A 21,865-nucleotide genomic window follows, 5' to 3' on the forward strand; every position below is an offset into this window, starting at 1 on the left:
AGGAGGAGAAGGAGAAGGAGAAGGAGAAGGAGAAGGAGAAGGAGAAGGAGAAGGAGAAGAAGAAGAAGAAGAAGAAGAAGAAGAAGAAGAAGAAGAAGAAGAAGAAGAAGAAGAAGAAGAAGAAGAAGAAGAAGGAAGAGGAGGAGGAGAAGGAGGAGGAGAAGGAGAAGAAGGAGGAGGAAAAGGAGGAGAAGGAAGAAGAGGAGAAGGAGGAGGAGGAGAAGGAGGAGGAGGAGAAGGAGGAGGAGGAGGAGGAGGAGGAAGAGGAGGAGAAGGAGGAGGAGGAGGAGGAGGAGGAGGAGGAGGAAGAAGCAGAATAAGTAGAGGAAGCAGAAGCAGCAGCAGCAGCAGCAGGATGGGTGGTGGGTGAAGGATGGGTGAAGGTGCGGGAACATTGTATGACTGAAACCCGATCACGAATGCTTTGTAACTGTATCTCATGGTGATTCAATGAAAAAAAAAATTTAAAAAAAGAAAGAAATCATTGTTCACATGAGGCTACAGCCCGTTTCACATGTTCCCAGCACTTTTTCATGCCTTCTCCTCTCTGCTTCTCAGAAAGCACGGCAAGATGCAGAGCTATTTGCAGCAGAAGAGGTATGACCTGGTCAGAGAGTGCAGAAGCCGGACTGAGGAAGAGCGAGGGGAGGTTGCGATGGGATACTTGTCTGCTCGCCACGCCGCTGAGGCAGCCAGAGAGTCCAGCACACACAGACCCTCGTTTATCCTCTTGGTTGATAATGGAGGGAAATCTGCTCTTCAGGAGAGAACACATCTTCCTGTCACCAAATTCTTCGATAAAATTGTCACATAACATCATACACAAAAGACCTACAAGAAATATTGGAAGACAACGTGAAAAAAACAAGAGTTGCAGGAGAAACACAAGCATGTCTTCATGTAAGCTTTGTCAACATAAACTAGCCGAAGAGAGCACGGCGGGAAAGTAGGGTATCATTTCCCCCAGTTCCCAACTACGATCATCAACATCTGAATCATAATCATCTAGAGTTAGTTGATACCCTACAGCAAAATTGGGGAGTTATGTTGGATATTAACCCGAAGGCTGGGTGGGGATAGAACCCAGGAATCCGATAAGTCAAAATTTGAGAACCACCTCAATCGAACAGTAAGATTGCTTTTATTTTTCAATTTAATTTAATTTAATTTAATTTTTGCTTTTTGGGTCACACCTGGTGATGCACAGGGGTCACTCCTGTCTCTGCACTCAGGAATTACTCCTAGCAGTACTCAGGGGACCATATGAGGTGCTAGGAATTGAACCCAGGTCAGTAGCATGCAGCCCTACCCGCTGTGCTATCACTCCAGCCCCAAGGTAGCTTTTAGACCATTTATAAGAAGACTTTCTGGAAAATGGAACGATTCTGGAAAACAAAGAACTGGACATATCGTTTCAGCTGCCTGTCTTGATATTAACTGCTTCCGCCATGCTTTTGGCATCCAATTGATTGTTGAGTTCTATGGTAAGTGTCTGAGGTACAAACCTTCAGAATTATTGACTGAACTTTGATAATTAAAATCTTTTGAAGTCTGGAAGTCTACAAAGACACTGTACTCAAAAGCACTTCTTAAAAAAAAAAACAAAAAACATCTGATAAGTAGACAGATACAAAAATAAGAGATTTTGGTCCCAAGGGAGCAAATCCATTTCTAGTTGCCCAAACAATTCTTTCTGCTAGTCCACACATCATGTGCTCTGTCCGTCTCAAAGGAGACATAAACACAGACAGGAGCCCCCTCCCTCGCCCCCGTCCCCCAACTTGGAAAGCCCCTCCAATGCCGTTAGTTTATGAATGTGCCTGAAACTCATAAACCACAGCCTCGGAAAAAAAATCTTCTCAGAGTTAGACGGGGTTGCCCCAGTGAATTGAGGTCGCTGGCGTTCTGGTCTCTGGTGGATGAAGCTCCTTTTTCTTGTTTTGGAAAGCGTGAGAGGATCTGGCACATTTCTCTTCAAAGGAAGGCTAAATAGAAGAGCGTGATAAATAAAGGGAAGTTTCATGTCAAAAAAAAAAAGCCATATTGCAGTTCTTTTATAAATGTCTGCTTCGTCCCTTGATGTTTAGATCTCACACATAGCCAAAGAACTTGAAAAACATGTAGTCCCTGAGGGCACTTGCCAGCCTGTATAACAATATCCACAGTCGCTATCTGTCTGGCAGGGAATGTGCTTGTTCAGCCCTTGTTGGCATGCGTGAAATGTTGATGGGCTTGCAAAGCCTCTGGAAGAGCTTACATGTAGTGAGGAAACAACATCATATTAATGTCAAAAGGCATGTTGGGATAATTTGGATTTCCAAAGCCCAAGAGAAAAATAGGGAGGAAAATTGCCACTGAAGGTAGCTTAATATCGAGCTCTGAATTCATAAAATTAATAACACCATTTGGCTTATCAGAATGGCCAAAGGAAATCAACAGCCACCACCATCATTGGTTTTGGAAAATGATTAGAAAACTAAAATATGATTAGGTTGAGCTTTACATTTTGATTGAACCCAATCTTTTTTTGGTCTTATGGGGTTGAACATTTTTTTATTGGAAGTTTTCTTCTTTAATGTAAATCACTATTTCTTTATTTCTTTTCCAACCAACCTTTAGCTCTCAAGGAATATGCTTCAGAGAGGGAATTCATGATTTGTGTTCCCATTTCTCTACTATACACCATTTCATATGCATATAAACGTACACTTCATGATGTTCATCCTGGAATTACTGGGCTTTAGCCACTTTATTTCTCTTTAATCATACAGTTATAGCCGGAAGTTTATTTAGAGACCCCCCAACTTTTAGACATTAAATCTCTTAGATTTATTATAGACCATTTCTTTATTCTAGTCCTTGACTGTCTTGAAATGACCCTTTTAGTCCAGCCAAATGTAAACAAGACTGAATTTTAGTTGGGCTCTTATAAGAGCTCTGTTTAGACTATGATTTGCTCTAGGCCAATGCTTTTCAAAGGGGAAATTTGGATCACTGGAAATCCCTAAAGGTGAAAGATGTTAGGAATGAGGAAGGTGGATATATAATATATATATATGTGTGTGTGTATATATATATATACATATACAAATATATCACAACTAATAGTAGTAGGGGAAAGACATTAAGATTTGGATAGAAATAAAAATCAGCTAGGCATGGGGTGATTTACATAACTCAATATGCAAAATTATCTTATACCTCACTAAAATGGGGCTGGATCGATAGCACCTCGGGTAGGGTGTTTGCCTTGCAAGCAGCTGACCCGGGTTCGATTCCTCGGTCCCTCTTGGAGAGCCCAGGGAGCTACTGAAAGTATCCCGCCCGCACGGCAGAGGCTGGCAATCTTCTCATGGCATATTCAACATGCCAAAAACAGTAACAACAAGTCCCACCATGGAGACGTTACTGGTGCCCGCTCGAGCAAATCGATGAACAACGGGACAATAGTGCTACAGTGCTACCTCACTAAAATAACTATTTACAGCTCCATCTTATTTCAGAATAAATTTTATTATTTGCATTCATAGATATAAAATGTCCCCAATAAGCAAATTCACAGAGACAAGCTTACTGGTGGAGGCTGGGGGATGGAGGGAGAGACACAGAGGGTGTCCGCTAATATGGGCACCAAACTTCTGGTGGGGTTGGAGCTCATGAAACGCAATATAATTGGACAGTATTGATGGATGCATAACGCTGTGTATATAGTAGAGGACACAGCACTGCACACTCTCAAAGGGTCAATTTTAGGGCCGGGAAGATAGGTCAAGTGGTGGCCTAGCACGTTCAGCGCCTGAGTTGGGTTCCTTACAGTATATGCTTCCCCGGCCCGGGCACCCGCCACGGGGCACCCCTGAGCACTATTGCAGATGAAGCACTGAGTTCTCAGGTTCACGCACTCAGAGACTTCCAAACACCCCTTAAATTTTATTTATTTATTTATTTATTTATTTATTTATTTATTTTGCTTTTGGGGCCACACCCAGCAATGCTCAGGGGTGACTCTTGGCTCTGCACTCCTGGCGGTGTGCATATTAGTTGTGATATATTTGTTGTGATATATTTGTATATGTATATACACACACACACACATATATATTACTCCTGGCGGTGCTTGGGGGACCATATGGGATGCTGGGGATTGAACCCAGATTGGCTGCGTGCAAGGCAAATGCCCTACCTGCTGTGCTATGCTCCGGACCCAAATTTTTAATTTTTAAAGTAAGGGTAGGGCTGGACAGCTAGTTAGGAGGTAAGGTCCTACATTTGGGGGACCTTGGTTCAAATTCCTGATCTCTGGAGCACCACTGAAGGTCACTCATGAACACAGAGGCAGGAATAGTCCCTGAGCATCACTGGGGATGGGCCCTTTACATACATATTTTTCACTTTAAAAGTAAAATTAGGCTGGAGCGGTAAGCAACAGGTAAGGTGTTTGTCTTGCAAGCAAATGACTCGGGTTTGCTCCCCGGCATCCCATATGGTCCCCTGAGCACCGCCAGGAGTAATTTCTGAGTACAGAGCCAGGAGTAACGCCTGAACATCACGAGGCATAACACAAAAAGCAAAACAATATATATATAAGTTTTGTGTTTGTGTGCATGGTATTCCAATAAGGCCATCATTCTTAAGTGGAGGTATATCATTCCCATCATCCAGTTAGATAATAAACCATCTAGGGGATTAAAAAAAAAAGTTGATATTGGCAACTCACTGCGGAAGAACCAGCAGCAGACCCAGCAGTATGGACGTGTAGCAAACCGCGTGGCTGGGAAAACGCAAAGCAAAGCAAGGAGATATTTCAAACCAGGACGTTGGCGAAAATGATAACGATTCCAAACGTGAACAATTTCAGGATGTGAAGATTAGAATAGCTGGTGGGAACGTAAATTGGTACAACAGCTTTGGGGGGCGATTTGGCAGCACCTCAGAGTGAAGAATAAGAGTACCGTATAACTGGGCGGTTCATGGCTCTCAGGCCGGGATCAAGAAAGCCAGCAGGGAGAGCTTATGACATGGGAAGTAGAAACGAGAGACAAAGAAACCAAATCAAGGGATCTTACCAAGAAAGGGATAGAGAAGTAGCTAGAGTGTGTCTACCGAGAGAGGGTTGTACAGATACAAACACATACATATGTGCATACATTTATAATAGAATGCTATATAGCACTGCTTCTCAACCTTTATCCAATTGTGACCCCCATTTTAAAAAACTTATTTATTTATTTAAACAATTTTTATTAGTGAATCACCGTGAGGTACAGTTACAAACTTACGAACTTTAATGTTCGCATTTGGTTTACATCCCTCCACCGGTGCCCATTCTCCTCCACTAATATTCCCAGTATCCCTCCCACCACCCCTACCCCAACCCCCACCACCCCACCCTGCCTCTGTGGCAGGGTATTCCCTTTTGTTCTCTCTCCTGTAGGGTGTTGTAGTTTGCAATAGAGGTATTGAGTGGCCATCATGCTCGATCTATAGTCTACTTTTGGTACGCAGTTTTCAACCCGAGTGGGTCCTCCCAACATCCTCTACTTGGTGTTCCCTTCTCTATCTCAGCTGCCTTTTCCCCCAGCATGTGAGGCCAGTTTCCAAGCTGTGGGGCAGACCTCCTGGTTCTTGTGTGACCCCCCCTTTAAGCTTGTTTCCTCCCTGTCCAATCAGTGGCCCCCAGTCTCATGCTGTTGCGTGTGCCTCACCCCCTCCCCACTTATACGCCTTTTGCTTGGGACCCCCTTGAAATGACATAAAGGCCCAATGACCCCTGGGTTGAGAAACTCTGCCTTATGGCACCAAAATAAGCACGTTCACTAGGCAAAGAGGGGGTAAAAAAATGTATTTACCCAACGGATGGCAGAGGAGTTTTTTGTTTGTTTGGGAGCCGCACCCAGCAATGCTCCGGGGTTACTCCCAGCTCTACACTCAATAATTACTCCTGGCAGTGCTTGAGGGACCATATGGACCGCCCGGGACCCAACCCGGGTCGGCCGCATGCAAGGCAAGTGCCCCACCCACTGTGCAATTGCTCCAGTCCCAAGCAGAGGGGATTTTTTAAGGAACGCACATGAGGAAAACTGAGGTCAAAGTTTGATGCAGAGAATTGGGTCTGGCGTGTCTCTAAATCCTCAGGGGCCAGAGGAGAAAGGAAAACATGAGCCATGACAGTTAGACTGTGAGGACAGCCAACACCTATTCCTGACACAGAGTTTCATGCAGAGTTTCAGATCATGACCACGGTGCAGGGAGCACCTATGTTACCCCCACATTCTCTCCTGCAGGGAAGGGTCTTTCCTGCTGCAAGCAGCTCCCACTGTCCGGCTTTCTCAGACGACTCATTTTGGGGAATGGGGATTAAGAAGTGGCGATTTAATGTTCTTCACTGGGTCAGCATTGTGTTCACCATCACTGTATCACTGTCATCCCGTTGATCATCTATTTGCTCGAGCGGGCACCAGTAACGTCTCCATTTGTCCTAGTCCTGAGATTTTAGCAGCCTCTCCTTACTCGTTCTTCCCAGCGGTGCCCCATTGGAGGTTCTTTAAGGGTAAGGGGAATGACACCCATCATTGTTACTGCATTTGGCGTATTGAATACGCCACGGAGAGCTTGCCAGGCTCTGCTGAATGCAATTCAATGGTACCAAACCAAAAAGGGTGTGTGACCAGGCTGAAAGTATGCAGTTAGGTCGAAGGTGTGCATTTGGGTTACAGATGTTAATTGTTCGAAGTGCTCAGCAGAGGGTATGTCAAGGACAGAGGCACAGCCAGCGACATGTCAGCTGACAGTGGTTCCTGGCATGGTTTTGGGTGTTTCCATGTCCCTGGCTCTGACGATGGAATTAGCTCTAAGGCCATTTGGGGGTGGGGGCGTCAAGGATAGAGTTTCCAGTGGACTCCGGGGCAGAGGAGTGGAGTGAAGTGGACCCTCATTCCTCCCGCCCCCTCGTCTATTTGGCCCCAGGATGAGTGGTGACAGTCCTACCCTGGGAGTCACAGGACTCAGGTTGAGGTTTGGGTTGGGGGAGGGAGGTTGCACTCACTCAGCATTGCGTTAAAAACTTAAACACTTTTTTTTTTTTTCAGTTTCCATGCATTGGGTGTGGCGTGCACTCCTTAGAGCAGCGGCTCTTGACCGTGGCACCGTGTCCAACGGTAGCAGACGCACAATCTGCGGCTGTGTCCTGTATTCGCCATCCTCAGGAACCTTGGAGAGTTCTCTGGGATGGATGGTTGTCTCTGCTCTCACGCTGTCCCTAATCGTGGGCTCCACACAGGTCTCCGCGTGCCTTTGGAAAGCTCCCAGGCATGGGGGGAGGGTCCACATTGGCCAAGTCATCACGGCCACCTACACCCAACTACACCCAACAGCAAAGGATGGAGGCTCTGTCCTGGGCAAGGTTCAAGTTCCACGGCCACAGGAAGATCCGTATTTCCACCAAGTGGGGCTCTACCAAGTTTAATGAGAAGTATGAAGACCCGGTGGCTAAAAATGTGTCTCGTCAGAGATGACCGGTTGGTCCAAGATGGCCCAAATTCTGGACCTGCAGACCTGGGGGAGGTACCACTTTCCTCAGCGCCTAGGAGCTGCTCACCCTGGGCCTCTGCTCCCCACTCCACCCCCAGGAGCCCCTGATTCCCGTCCAAATCAATAAAAATAATATATGTTTCACTGTACTTTAATAATCTATCTGATTTTAGAAGATACATTCTATTAAAACATCTAGGGATAAAATATCTGTAATCTAAAATGATACAGAGTACAAATACATAGACTGAAATAAGAGAACAGATGTGGGAAAAATAACGTTGGTGGTGGAGGACGGGCGCTGGCGGAGGGATGGGTGAGTCAATCATTGTGTGACTGAAACATAAGCATGAAAGTTTGTAAGTCTGTAACTGTACCTCACGGGGATTCATTAAAAATAAAAATAACAATCATAATTTTTTTTAAAGAATGGTGTACTTGAATAGCACTTGCTGTGACAAGCAAATTGTTCTGTGTTTACACTCTCCACATGGGAGCCAGCCGTGGCCAGAGGCTGCCCGTGCAGGACTCTGCCCAGTTTGACAGAGGAACTGCATGTAAATTCTGTTGAACTCACTCTAAATTTAGTAATCCCTCACACAGGCTGGGAAGGGGGTCACAATTCCGTTGTTCTTGAATTTATTCCCCCACCCCCACCCCAACCACCGCTATCAATGTCATACAATTAGGCTACCAGGGCCAGGGAGGGGGGTGTTCTTAATTGTAATTCAGTTTTTAAATGACTGTCTTCCATGGGAGCAGGTCGTAAAGGACCTGCCTTGCATATGATTAATCCTGGTTCAACCCTAGGTGTTACCCGGTCCTTCCAGCACTGATGTGTGTGGCTCTCAAAGCCTCCAATCACTGTCTAAGCAGCATGAATCCCCCAAGTAGGCGGGATTGGCCAAGAATAACCAGGATGGCCCCCTGGGGTCTCCTGATCACCACCTGTGAGGCCCCCCCAAATAAATTTGAGGAGACACAGACACCCCGTTTTCACACTATTCACAATAGCCAAGCATTGGGAACTCAGCATCCATCCGTGGAAGAATGGGACACCACTATGATACAGATACACAGGGGAAGAGTATTTGGCTTAAGCATTTAAAAAAGATAAAATCCTGCCATTCATCACCACTTGGACAGACCTAGTGGGTGTTAAACGGAGTGAAATAAACCAGACGGAGAAAGACAAGCACTATATGAGTCCACTCATATGTGGCATAGAGAGAAACTAAACACATGAGCTAAATAAAACAAAAATAAACTTTTAGACCACAGAGGCAATTAGTGGTTCCCAGAAGGGAAGGGGGGGGCGGGGGAAAGAGGGGGTCGGGTCAAGCAGGTAAAAGGGACAATTGTAAGATGAAGGATGGACTGTACGAGTAATGGTGAACTTAATGCCCATACTGATTTATAGCGATAAGCACCCGAAACTTATAGAGTGTTACAGTGCTATGGTAACCCATTAAAAAAAATGATTTTAAAAACACAGCATAGAGGTATGGTATGTGGATATATCTAAACCACAGAGCCATCAAAAATGTAAGCAGGGGACTCAAACTACAATAATTGAATTTTAAAAATGTGACTGTTAAGGAGGCAGGCTTAAAGGTGGGATTAAGGGAGGTGGGAGGGAACCTGGGGACAGTGGTGGAGGGAAGTGGCCTCCCCAGTGTGGGAACCCACCAGTGTGGGAACATCGCATGCCTGAAACTCTACCGCGGACAGGTTTGTTAATCGTGATGCTTAACTTTTAAAAAATTATTTGGGAAAAAAAAAAGTTGTCCTGTGTCAGAGGAAAGGACAAATTTATTGCAGGGTCTGTCTGCTTTGTTCACTGACTCAGTGAGCATGCGCTCTACCTAAGTGGTGGCCCTCAAATAACGCTTCCCGTCTCCGGGGCTACACAGACGCAAACAGGAGAGCACTTTGGGCTCCAGGAAGCGGGTGGTCAAGGAAAGCAAGGTCACGGGAGGGGGTGGGGCGCTTCCAGGATGTGTCTGTAGAAGACCTCACCTCCCTCTGGAGGGACCGGGAAGAGCCGTGCCAGGGGGACCTCAATGAATTGGGAGGCACTTCTCAGAAGCGGAGGCAGCATGGCCTCTTCCAGAGAGTCAAGGAGAGGGGCTGGAGCGATAGCACAGCGGGTAGGGCATTGGCCTTGCATGCGGCAGGCCCAGCTTCGATTCCCAGCATCCCATATGGTCCCCTGAGGAGTAATTCCTGAGTGCAGAGCCAGGAGGAACCCTTGAGCATTGCCAGGTGTGACCCAAAAGGGAAAAACAAACAAACAAACAAACAAACAAAAAACCCAGAGAGTCAAGGGGAGCTGGAGACTCCAGAAGATGGTCCTCCCCCCCCCCCAAAAAAAAAAAAGCCATGAAGCAGAAGATGGTCCAGGGGGAGGTAGCTCATGCAGGATGTTTGAACCATGTTGCGCTGACTTGGGTCCTTCCAAACAGAAAACCATCGAATGTGCCAAAGCAGAGTCGATTTCTACCATCTCTACATTCAAAGTAAGCCAAAATTTACTCTAGATTTCAGTCATCCTGCTTCTGGGTAGAAACCAAAAGCATTACAAACAGAAACTCTGGGTGTTTTTTTTTTTTTTTTTTTGGGGGGGGGAGAGGCACACCCGGGCTTTGCTCAGGATTTACTTTTGAGTCTGTAATCAATGATCACTCCTGGTGGTTCTCAGGAAACCCTGCACGGTGCAGAAGATCGGACCCAGCCAGCCGCATTTAGCGAAGTGCCTCCATCCCTGTACACTGCCTCTCCGGCCCAGGGACTCAGAGGTTTGCAGACTAATGTTCATAGCAGCATTATTCACAACTGCCACGTGAGGACCCAGGGATAAAGCAGTGCTTTGGGGCCACCATTGGTGTCTGGGGGAACCAACGCAGGGCTGAGAATTGAACCAGAACCGGGGATCGAACTGAATCAGTCCCTGTGCTATCACTCTAGTCCCCTTGCAATCATCCTTCATCTCGTATCGTTTATTCTCTACACAACACCGTGACAATATAGAACTGTGAGCCAGGTCAGGGGCTTCTGGGCTGAAAATTCCTCCATGGCTGGCCCCCAAGTAGTCTAGTCCTGTGCACCCTCCTAACCTCCTTCCTACTCACTTCTCTCCAATCCCACTAGCCTTTTTGCTTTTGGCGAAACACACTAACGTGGCTGCCGCTTTAGGGCGTTCTCAGCATGAGACCTTCTTTACTCCGCTGTGCCTCACTTCAGTTTGCAGATCAAGCACCTTTCCTGAGCACTCTATCCACCAACATTTCTTTTCTCCTTTCCTTATAGCTTGGCATCCTCCCCATTCTTTGAGCATCTCTCCACGGGTCCACGTGTTCCTAGAGACCATTGCCCCATGCGGCATAGATGGTGCTCCATGCCACTCACCCCTCAAGGATGGGGATAGAACTGGGTATGTTGGAAAGGCTCAACAAATTCTTGCGAAACAAAGGCAGCATCACATTTGCTTTTTCGAGAGATGGTGGTGTGGGAGGTTAGAATAGGGGACCCGGGGTGACTGCTGTAGGTGTCTGCATGGATGAGAAGGTCGGGATTGGGACAGTGGAAGTGCAGAGAGGTTTGGGGACACTAAAATGAGGAGGCTGGATGAAGTGTTCATTTACTGAAGAAGGCAGTTGAGGGCAGAAGCAAGTTCCTTTGATTGACACCAATAGGACCCACCGGCGACTTACACTTGGATGTGGCTTAATGAATAGAAATTGCAGCACTGGGGGCAACGAAGTGTTAAATTTGACGACCGGATTGATCTTGCAGAGATGGTCAGAGGTTTGCAGCCACATATGCACAGCAGAGGAATCTGGGAAAGCGATGGAGATGTAGCAGTTCATAAATACAGTCTCAGAGGCTGGTGGAGCGGCGGGGATTTGGAGGTTGCAGTGTTTGAGCAAGTACTTGAATGTCCACATTCAGGGCTGCCAATTAATTTCAGACTCGTATGCTTTCATGGTCAGCCAAACGGGTCATATTTTTCAAACTATATGGAATGCAGGAAATGAAACTTCTGTTTTTTTTTTTTTAAAAAGCAGATGAATATAATTTTTTTCTTTTTTCGTTGTAATTAGGATGTGTTTAAAGGACAGTATCCAATCTCTGAGCCCTAGATGCTATAATTCACGAAACTGAACATGCAAATGAAGGTCTAGTCTTCATAGGAACCATCATTTATTATCTTTTAGGGTTGAGATATCTCCAAATTCAACTTCACCCATGGCACCGGTGAGGAAATAAAGTCCCCCGGATCAGTCTAAAGTCAGAGTTGCCAGGAACTGGTCTCACCCAAGATCTAGTCCTTTGAGTCCGTTTTTGGGAAGTTCATAATGAGGACACATGATTTTGATTTCTACGTAGGCCCACGCTGGGGAGAGCACTGTCACAGTCGCTCATCAGTTATAGTGGACAACAAGACCAAGGGTACTTGGGTGTCCATCTGCCCCGCCCCCTGTGAGCTGTCACTCACCAAGTCTTCACTCTTTGTGATCACTCGGTGAAGTTTATCCCCCTGATGAATCTCAAACAGCTTTCCCAAAAACGATAAAATCACCAAGGCAGGTTCGGATTCCAGGGGACTAGAAAGTATGACCACCTCTACCACCTTCTACATTCAGTCTTCCGGACTTTGATAGCTTTGAACAGGCTCTTTTTTTTTTTTTTTTACTTTTTGGGTCACACCTGGGAATGCACAGGGGTTCCTCCTGGCTCTGCAGTCAGGAATCACTCCTAGCGCTGCTTAGGGGACCATATGGGATGCTGGGAATCGAACCCAGGTTGACCGAGTGCAAGGCAAACACCCTACCCACTGTGCTATCACTCCAGCCCCTGAACAGGCTCTTAGAATGAATTTCTGACTTCAGAAAGGGCATTGCTAGTTGGTGTCCTCAGAATTAACATTGATTTGTTTTCATTTTTGGTTTAGGGGACATACTCAGCAGTGCTCAGGGGCTACTCCTGGCTCTGTGCTCAGGAATGACCTCTGGTGGCACTTGGGGGGACCGTATGTGACGCCAAGGATGGAAATGATGACCTATGAAGCAAACCAACATTTAGCAAACATGTCCAGCTCCGGGAATCTTAGATTATGGCAGAATAAGGCATGGTCTCCAATGAGACGGTCAACCGGCCCGGCCTAAGACTTCTCCTGGCCAACGCAGCAACAGTTTTCACAGGCTCTGTGAGTGGCTATGCCCAAACTTCCCGCTCTGGCTTCCTCCTCCCCTTCCGCTCTGCTGGGGGGCTTCACTGGCCCAATTCAAATCCATGAGACGTAAGCACGGAACTTCCCAGCCCTGGATGAAACTGCCTGAGACTTCTCCCCCATTTCATTTTTTTTATTTTAATTTTTTATTAACTGACTGTGAGATAACAACAATTTCATGTTTGAACTTTGATCATATGGTCATCTAACACCCATCCCTTCACCAGCGCACATTTTCCACCACCAAAATCCCCAGTATTCCCCCCACCACCACCCACTCCATACATTCCCCTGCTTGTGTGGCAGACAGTTTTCAAGGTATTCTTTCTCTACTTTAGTTACCTTCGATAATCTTCTCCCCATTTCAAGCAGGGAATTCTCCTTGCTACAGCAACTCTTGCCTTTTTCTGTTTGGGGGTCATTAAAAATATGGTATTTGGTGCCTTGCATGCAGCCGACCCGGGCTCGATTCCCATCATCCCATATGGTCCACCGAGCACCACCAGGAATAATTCCTGAGTGCAGAGCCAAGAGTAACCCCTGTGCATCGCCGGGTGTGACCCAAAAAGCAAAAAATATATATATGTATGATATTTGTTTCAGGTAGGTACCTTATACAATTGCTATTGTATATCATTACCAGAAAAATAGAATAATTAATTCCAGGTGGAACCCAGTTTTATCTGTTCCCAGCATACCTGCTGCCCCTAAACCCTAAGGCCCCTCCTCTCTTACCTGGCAGGTCCAAGTCTCCTGCTTCCTCCCGCCAATCCAGACTGGACACAAACACACAGGATTGTGCCCTTTAAAATGTAATAGGGTGGGGCTGGAGCAATAGCACAGCGGGGAGGGTGTTTGCCTTGCACACGGCTGACCCGAGTTCGATTCCCAACATCCCATATGGTCCCTTGAGCACCGCCAGGGGGAATTCCTGAGTGCATAAGCCAGGAGTAACCCCTGTGCACGCCAGGTGTGACCCAAAAACAAATAAAACAAAACAAACAGACAAATAAAGTGTAACAGGTTGATGGGGCCAGAGAGATTGTACAGCAGGTAATGAACTTATCCCACATGCAGCCAACAGTTTGAACCCCAGCATCCGCTATGGCCCCCCCAAGCACTGCTAGAAGCCATTCCCAACAGCAGAGCCAGGAGTAACCCTTACTTTTAAAAAAATTAACATTTTAAAAAAATTAACATAACGGGGGGCTGGAGCGACAGCACAGCGGGGAGGGCGTTTGCCTCCCACATGGCCGACCCCTGTTTGATTCCCAGCATCCCATATGGTCCTCTGAGCACTGCCAGGGGTAATTCCTGAGTGCATGAGCCAGGAGTAACCCCTGTGCATCGAGGAGTATGACCCAAAAGGAAAAAACAGACAAACGAATAAATAAATAAAAATAAAAATCACAAAATTAAAAAAATTTTTTTAAATCAATGTAATGGGCTGGATGTGGTCTGAAGACAAAGCGATGATCATAATTCCCTTCCAGGCAGCCTGGGCTTCCCATCACACTCAGACCTCACCTAAGTCCTCTCCTGGCAGCCTCAGGAAAGATGCCAGAAGTACATGTGTGCGCATGTACACACCAGCTCTCTTTCACTGGTGACGGGAGAGGAAGAGGGACTTTTCCGAGAGAGACCTGCTAGTTCTCTAAGTGTGAACCCAACCAATCCCAGCCCCCACCAGCCCCAGATTTCTTGCCAAGTGTGGATTAGCCTCCTTTTATTTTAAACCAGCATGCATGCCTTTCAAAATAGAATTGTAGCCCGAACACTAGTGAAATGACTCCAGATGAGAGCTTGGGGGCCAGGGAGGGGACCCTCAGAGTTACTTTGGGATATTACTAAGCTCTGTGTGTGTGTGTGTGTGTGTGTGTGTGTGTGTGTGGTTTCATTTTTATTTCTCTCTCCCTCCCCACCCAGCTGTCGCGATGACCAGGGGGCGCAGACTCACTTGGTCATGGTGCTCCCCGGTTTGTGCATCACACTGAGCTGTGAGCACATTTGGCCACAGTGCTCGCAGGCTGTCATTCCTTTAACATGGCGTGTGCATGAATGCTCGCTGGCTGTCACAGACTCTAGTTGTGGTTCCTGCACCGGGATTACAGCACCACAGACAGCAGGACCACAGCAGAACCTTGAGACCATTCGTGGCACAGACGGTGGTTCTGGGGATAAGACTCAAGACCTTACATCTGCAGGGTTTTGTTTTTGGTTTTGTGTGCTTTTGGGGTCACACCCAGCCGTGCTCAGGGGTGACTCCTGGCTCTGCACTCAGGAATTACTCCTGGCGGTGCTCAGGGGACAGTATGGGATGCTGGGAATTGAACCCGGGCCAGCCACATGCAAGGCAAACGCCCTACCCGCTGTACTATCGCTCCAGCCCTTGCAGGGTCTTAAGTGGTTCTAAGTCACTGCACTATTCTCCGGGCTCCCCTAATGATAAACATTTCAGCCACAGGGCCATCCCTTGGTCCAGTGATGCAGGGGTCTGCCGGTACTCAGGGATCCATCCGTGCTAGGACTTGAACTGTGGTGTAGGATAACATAGCCTCAGGTAGTTTAGGTTTATTGGGTTACTCCCATCACAGTGCTCCCACTCCTCTGTGTTTATTTGTAGCTTCTTTCTTAGTGTTCTGTTGACTTGTAAATATTGTTTTTCTCTTCTCCTTGAGTCCTTTGCATAGTTTATTCAGAGCCATGTCCTTTTTGTATGGACACAGGAAGACTTAGCAAATGCTATGCTTTTGTAACCTGGAAGTCATTTGACTCTACTGATATTTTCCTCCTGGGCATCTGTTCTCTCAACCTAAGCCTCAGCTCCCCTTACTTCCTAGCACTCCCAAAAGCAGGGTCCCAACGAGGAACAAGACGGACCCAGGGCAAGCGGTGAGTTGTGTGCTACCCTGGCATCGAGATGGGCCTGGCCAAAGTGCCTAACGCTTAACTATAAGTTAAGAGCTTGGTCATGGACAAATGCTGTCATGATCCAAACAGTGATAACTAGATTCGGACCCTGCTAGGGTTAGGAATGATTAATCTGGCCTGAGTGCTGTAGTTGAGTCTGGCAGGATGTTGCCAGGAGAGCTGCTTTGCAAGCCTCAATGTATCAATGAATCTCTTGCTATGTCCATACAGAAATAACTAGTATTAAGATGTTAATAAGTGTTTGGAATAAGGAAAGGAAAAAAACACCTTAAGAGTCAGGAAAGGCTTTGGAATGCCCTTAGGTAGTGTTCCCTTTGAACCTGATGGCCCACAGGAAGGGCTTTCTTATGTTGATTTTGCTGCCCGGCTGTGTGTAGCCTAGAGGGCAAGGTGGGAGAGACAAGTAGGGGGAGAGACTAGTGAAGGGGAATCCAGAGATGTGGCAGTAGATCCAGAGAGAGGCCGGGGCTGGGAGTGGGGGAGACGAGAAAGATGGAGTTTGAATAAACAGTAACTAATCAGCAACCAGCTTGGTCCTCATTCTTCCTTCGCCTGCCCTTGACCACCGGCCGTCCCGATCCAGCCCATACACAGTGGTTCCAGAGCACCGAACGCGGGCGGTGAGACACAGCCGCCCAGAGAGCCCGCGAGTGCACACGCCCCTCAGCGTGCCTTAGTTTTTTACACTGTGGGTCTCACTGGGGCTCGGCGTACGCCTCACCATCCAAGCCACGGTCCCGGCTACCCCGATTTCTTTTCCCTCATTAGTTCATTTTCATCTCTTCTGCATAGTTGCAGTCAAATATGGAAGGGGAGATGGGGTGACTAGAAAAGTGATATTCTGAAGACAACGTCCATAACATTTTTCTGATTTTTTTTTGTTTGTTTTTTGGGTCATACCCAGCGATGTACAGGGGTTACTCCTGGCTCTGCACTCAGGAATTACTCCTGGCGGTGCTCAGAGGACCATATGGGATGCTGGGAATCGAACCTGGGTTGGCCGTGTGCAAGGCAAACACCCTACCCGCTGTGCTATTGCTCCAGCCCCAAGATTTTTTTTATTTTTGAGAGGGGGTTGGATTTCAAGTCACACTGGCAGTGCTCAGGTTTTACTCCCAGCTCAGTGCTCAGGGATGCCCGGGACCAGACCGGGGTTGGCCATATGCTAGGCAAGGGCCTTAATCCCTAGACTATTTCTCAGGGACAGACTTGGCCCATTTGCAAGCTGTGAGCATCCTCGGGTTTGAGAGACTGGCACAGGGAGGGCCACGGACGTCTGGGACCCACGGGAGACCAGCTCAGAGAGGCTGCGAAGCGTTCCCGGGCTTCCTGCGAGCACGCGACGCTGCCCGCTGCCCGCCGCCCGCCGCCGGGAGGTTCAGCCGGGCTCCCAGCCCCACTCTTGTCCTGGCACGACCCTGTCACGGCTCATTCCCGAGGCAGCGCGCGCGCGGCTCGCTGACTCAGCGCTTGTGCGCCCTGGGCCCTGTTGCCGTTAGCGCCTGGGCCGTGTCCCTGCGAACCATCTGCTGCCTCGCCCCGCACCCAGCCTTCTGCACAGAGCGCGGCTCCGTCTGCCCCAGCGCTGGCAACACCAGTCGCCCTGGAAATCAAGCTCTCGCCAGCCTGCGCTGGCTTTGCGTGGCTTCCCCTCGGGCGCGGTCCCCAGAGCGGCGAGGGTGGGTCTTTTGGAAGACGGCCTTTGCTGCATCCCCCCCTCCGCGGCCCCCCAACTCTGCAAAAAACATCTGGGTAGATGTCAGAATGTTATTTCATCATCCCCACTGGGGTTAGCGCCAGCCAGCCCAGGAAACCCCGCGAAAGGCGTGTCCAGACCTTACCAGGGCTGGCAGGAACCTTCTCAGCACCCCGGAATTTTCTCTTCTCCCGGGGGCCTCCTCTGATCTCCCCACCCTTACCCACTATACCCCCTGGAGAGGCTACCCTGGTGCCTCCCCCACCCCCCACCCCTCATCCCGCCAACCTTACTCTGCCTCTCCTGAGTGAGCTGGCTTGGACTCAAGTACTGGGTCCTGGGACAGCTGGGTACTGGGTCTTTGGTTTCGCCCCCCATCGTAAGGCATTTTGGGAATCAGGGATGGTCTGTGCAGGACATCATGGGACCAAACCTGCTCTGAGCAGACCCAGCCACGCCAGACCTCCTTGTTCCCACCCCTGGGACACGTTCTGGTTGTTCAAGTTCAGATGTTCCCCCAAGTGACTGGCTCATCCTCAGGAAAAAAAACAAAAATCCTCTGCTGTCCCCTGGAAATCTACCTTCTGTAAGCCCACAAGCCTAAAGGAGCCCAGAGTGTGCAGAGTGTGTGGGGGACTGAGGGGAGACGGGATAGAGGAGAGACGCGGTGACAGTGAGAGCTGGGAACGATCCCGCTGGACAAGAGCTGAGGGTTAAAAGCAGGTAAGGGATGTTCCGGATAAGCTTTCAGGATCGACACTGCAAACCACAGTGCCCAAAAGGAGAGAGGGGGGGTAAGAGAGAGAGGGAGAGGGAGAGGGAGAGAAAGAGAGAGAGAGGAGAGACAGAGAGAGGAGAGACGAAGAGAGAGGAGAGAGGGAGAGAGAGAAGAGGGAGAGAGAGAGTGAGAGAGAGAGGAGGAATTGAGAGAGAAGAGAGACAGAGAGAGAGGAGAGAGGGTGAAAGAGAGAGGAGAGACGGGAGGGGGGCACCTGCCAAAGAGGCAGGCAATGGGTGGGGGTGATGGGAGGGAACCTGGGGACACTGGTGCTGGGAAATGTACACTGGTGGAGGGATGGGCGTTGGAACACTGTATGCCTAAAATTCAGTCATGAACGGCTTTGTAATGCTCTAAAAAAAAAAAAAGAAACAATTAAAAAAAAGAATCCTAGAATTTCCTAGAATTGTACCCAAGACTACTCCTGCCCTCCTCAGTCACCCCCTCGGGGAGGCTGGCATTGCCCACATTGGAGAACACTGCGCCAGCACTTAAAAATAATAAAATCAGGGGCTGGCGTGAGAGCAAGGCGGGTAGGGCGTTTGCCTTGCACACGGCCAACCCGGGTTTGATTCCCAGTATCCCATATGGTCCCTGAGCATGGCCAGGAGTAATTCCTAAGTGCATGAGTCAGGAGTAACCCCTGTGCATCGCCGGGTGTGACCCAAAAACCCTAAATAAATAAATAAATAAATAAATAAAATAAAATCAGACCGAAAGATAATATAGGGGTTAAGGTACTTGCTTTGCATGTGGCTGACCCTGGTTTGATCCTAGGTACTCCCACAAATGTTTCCTTGAGCATTACCATGTGTCACTCCAGAGTGACATCAGAGCCAGAAATAGTCCCTGGGAGAGAGAGAGACACAGACAGACAGAGACAGAAAGAGAGTGAGAGAAAACAGTGCCTGCCGTAGAGGCAGGCAGGGTTGGGGGGGAGGTGACGGGAGGGCACCTGGGCCACTGGTGCTGGGAGATGCACGCTGGTGGCGGGGTGGCTGTGTGACCCCGGGGTGGCTGCTGGAACACTGTGACTGAAGCCCAGTGAGGAACAGCCTTGTAAGGGTCTATCTCACGGGGAGTCGATACAAAAATTAAAAAAGAAATAGTCCCTGGGAGTGTCCCCAAGAGCCCAAATCATCATCATCACCATCAAACATAATCTGCGCATATTTGATTCATCCTCTTCCTCTGGTCAGCTTTCTCCTCTGTCTGTTTGGGGGCCTGCTTGGTGGCACTCACTCCGGGCTGCTCCGGGCTCTGAGTTCAGGGCTCGCTCCTGGCAGGGCTGGAGGACCAAGCGGTGCTGGGTGTGGGAACCAAGCTCTCCTCACACAAAGCCGGCACTCTCGCCCGCTGAGCCAGCTCCCTACCAGCCCTGCCCTTCCCTTCCCTTCCCTTCCCTTCCCTTCCCTTCCCTTCCCTTCCCTTCCCTTCCCTTCCCTTCCCTTCCCTTCCCTTCCCTTCCCTTCCCTTCCCTTCCCTTCCCTTCCCTTCCCTTCCCTTCCCTTCCCTTCCCTTCCCTTCCCTTCCCTTCCCTTCCCTTCCCTTCCCCTTCCTTCCTTCCTTCCTTCCTTCCTTCCTTCCTTCCTTCCTTCCTTCCTTCCTTCCTTCCTTCCTTCCTTCCTTCCTTCCTTCCTTTCTTTTTTCTTTTTTTCTTTTTTTTGCTTTTTGGGTCACACCAGCAATGCTAATGGGTTCCTCCTGGCTCTGCACTCAAGAATTACTCCTGGTGATGCTCTGGGGATGCTATGGGATGCCGGAGATCAAACCCGGGTCGGCCACATGCAAGGCAAATGCCCTACCCGCTGAACTATCGCTCCGGCCCTACCAGCTATTTCTTATACCAAGTTCTTTTTATTCACCAGATGAGACAGAAGATGGGATCAATGTTCAGGGTGGTAGAAATCTTAGCAGCCCACCCAGGCAGTCAACCTTGGCCTCACCACTCTGGCAGCACATGGCAAAACTTTTTAACCAAGTATCCAGAGAAGACATCGGCTGGCTCGTTTTCCTCAGGTTAGCAGCTCTCTCCACACGGTGTCATGTCGCTGGTCATTTGAGCATAAGAGTTCTTTACTATGACATCGTCTGTAATTTCATTTCGTGAATTAATGTCTTTGTTTATTCTGCTTAATACCAATGAAGTCACCTGGCTGTTCTCTCATTAAATGCGTCATTAGACTCCCCACCAATTCTGCAAATTAATTTCTGGAGTGGAAAGTGGAAGCTGTAAGTGAGTAAGTGAACTGTTGAGTATTTGTCATGTTTCGGTGGCTCGGGAAGAAAAGGTGTGACAATGACCATAGTCATATTTCAGGTACTTTCAGGCTGATGTCATTACTCATTTCAGAAGTCCTGAGACTCACGATCTCCTCCTTCCTGCCAGACCTTTTGGGTCCCTCTTAAAAGAAACTCTCAAATCATGGGGAAGTTGGTTCAAAGAAATTTAAGAAAACAAACCTCACACCTTTGCAGAAATAACTGTCTGGGGATTATTGGTGTCAGTTCCCAGCTCTGACAGACACTGGTGTGAATTTCATGTGCCAGTGTTTGGGAGCCCAGGCCTGACTCAAGGCACACTGGGGGGTAAACAGACTTGCAAAAAAGGTAATTGAAAGGGGACCCGTTGGCCCACGAGTAGTTTTTAAGGTCTTTCCCCTTGCTCCTTGTTGAAGGGGCCCCAGCCTGAAAGGGTGCCCTTGTCAGTTAATAACCAACAGCAAATGGTTTCTTGTCTGTGAGAAAAGCCAGCCCGTGGTGTTCATTTATTTTTAATTGAATCAGTGTGAGATAGACCCTTACAAAGCTGTTCACTATTAGGCTTCAGTTTGTACAGTGTTCCAACACCCATCCCTCCACCAGGGCACATTTCCCAGCACTGGTGTCCCCAGGGTCCCTCCCATCACCCCCCACCCTCCACTATGACAGGTGCTTTCATTCTCTCTCTCTGGCTCTCTCTTTCTCTCTCTCTCCACCCTCGCCCCCTCCATTTTGGACATTGTGGTTTGCATACATACACTGAAAAGTTATCAGGAATATCCCTTTGTCTAATTCTAACACCCAGCTCCCGCCCGACCTGACCATTTCCAGCTATTCTTGTCATGCTGTCTCCTTCTCTATCTGACCTACCCTCCGCCCCCCACACACTTGTGGTTGATTCCAACCATGGCATTCATTCTTTCAGGGATGAGCACACACCTGATGCCAGGGCTGGAAAGCTGCTTCTGTGCCTGGAAGGCCAATGGCTAAAGACAGGAACTGTACTGTCCGTCTGCAGGGACTCCCTGGGTGAGACTTCAGCCCGCTCCTCCAGGCGTCAACCAAACCCAACAGTCAGCTCACACTTCCGGAAGGACAGCTAGTACCGTCACCACAGCACTCTGTCCACGCGTCTTGGGCAGCAAGACCCACAGGGCATTCTGCATAGGAAATTTCAGGTCTTTTTCTCTGTTTATTTCAGCCTCTTTTCCTACTCCCACTGTTGACGCTTGTCTCTCTAATCCAACCTTCTGCCAATTCCTTCCCACAAAGCCAGATGGAATTACAACCCAACCCTGTGCGGTTGGAATGCAGGTTACCTACTTGCCCTATCCATGCTATCTGTCCTTTGATCAAACGAGAATCTTTGAATATCATAAAATACTGACAACTGCCCAGGGCTATATGTTCAAAGGTCAAAAAGAATGATAGGAGG

The 21,865-nt window shown here is 48.4% G+C and overlaps 1 long non-coding RNA gene across 1 annotated transcript; it reads right to left on the reverse strand.

Annotated features, from left to right (window-relative positions):
- Positions 1-295: 295 nt before the first annotated feature.
- On the reverse strand, positions 296-21,592 carry LOC129402089 (uncharacterized). Its single transcript, XR_008628543.1, has 3 exons — positions 21,370-21,592; positions 20,091-20,259; positions 296-831 (listed from the first exon to the last, which is right to left on the reverse strand). It is a non-coding gene; the product is annotated as an uncharacterized LOC129402089 (long non-coding RNA).
- Between the last annotated feature and the right edge of the window lie 273 nt (positions 21,593-21,865).

The sequence above is a fragment of the Sorex araneus genome, chromosome 2, assembly GCF_027595985.1.
Source record: "Sorex araneus isolate mSorAra2 chromosome 2, mSorAra2.pri, whole genome shotgun sequence".
Classification (NCBI taxonomy): domain Eukaryota; kingdom Metazoa; phylum Chordata; class Mammalia; order Eulipotyphla; family Soricidae; genus Sorex; species Sorex araneus.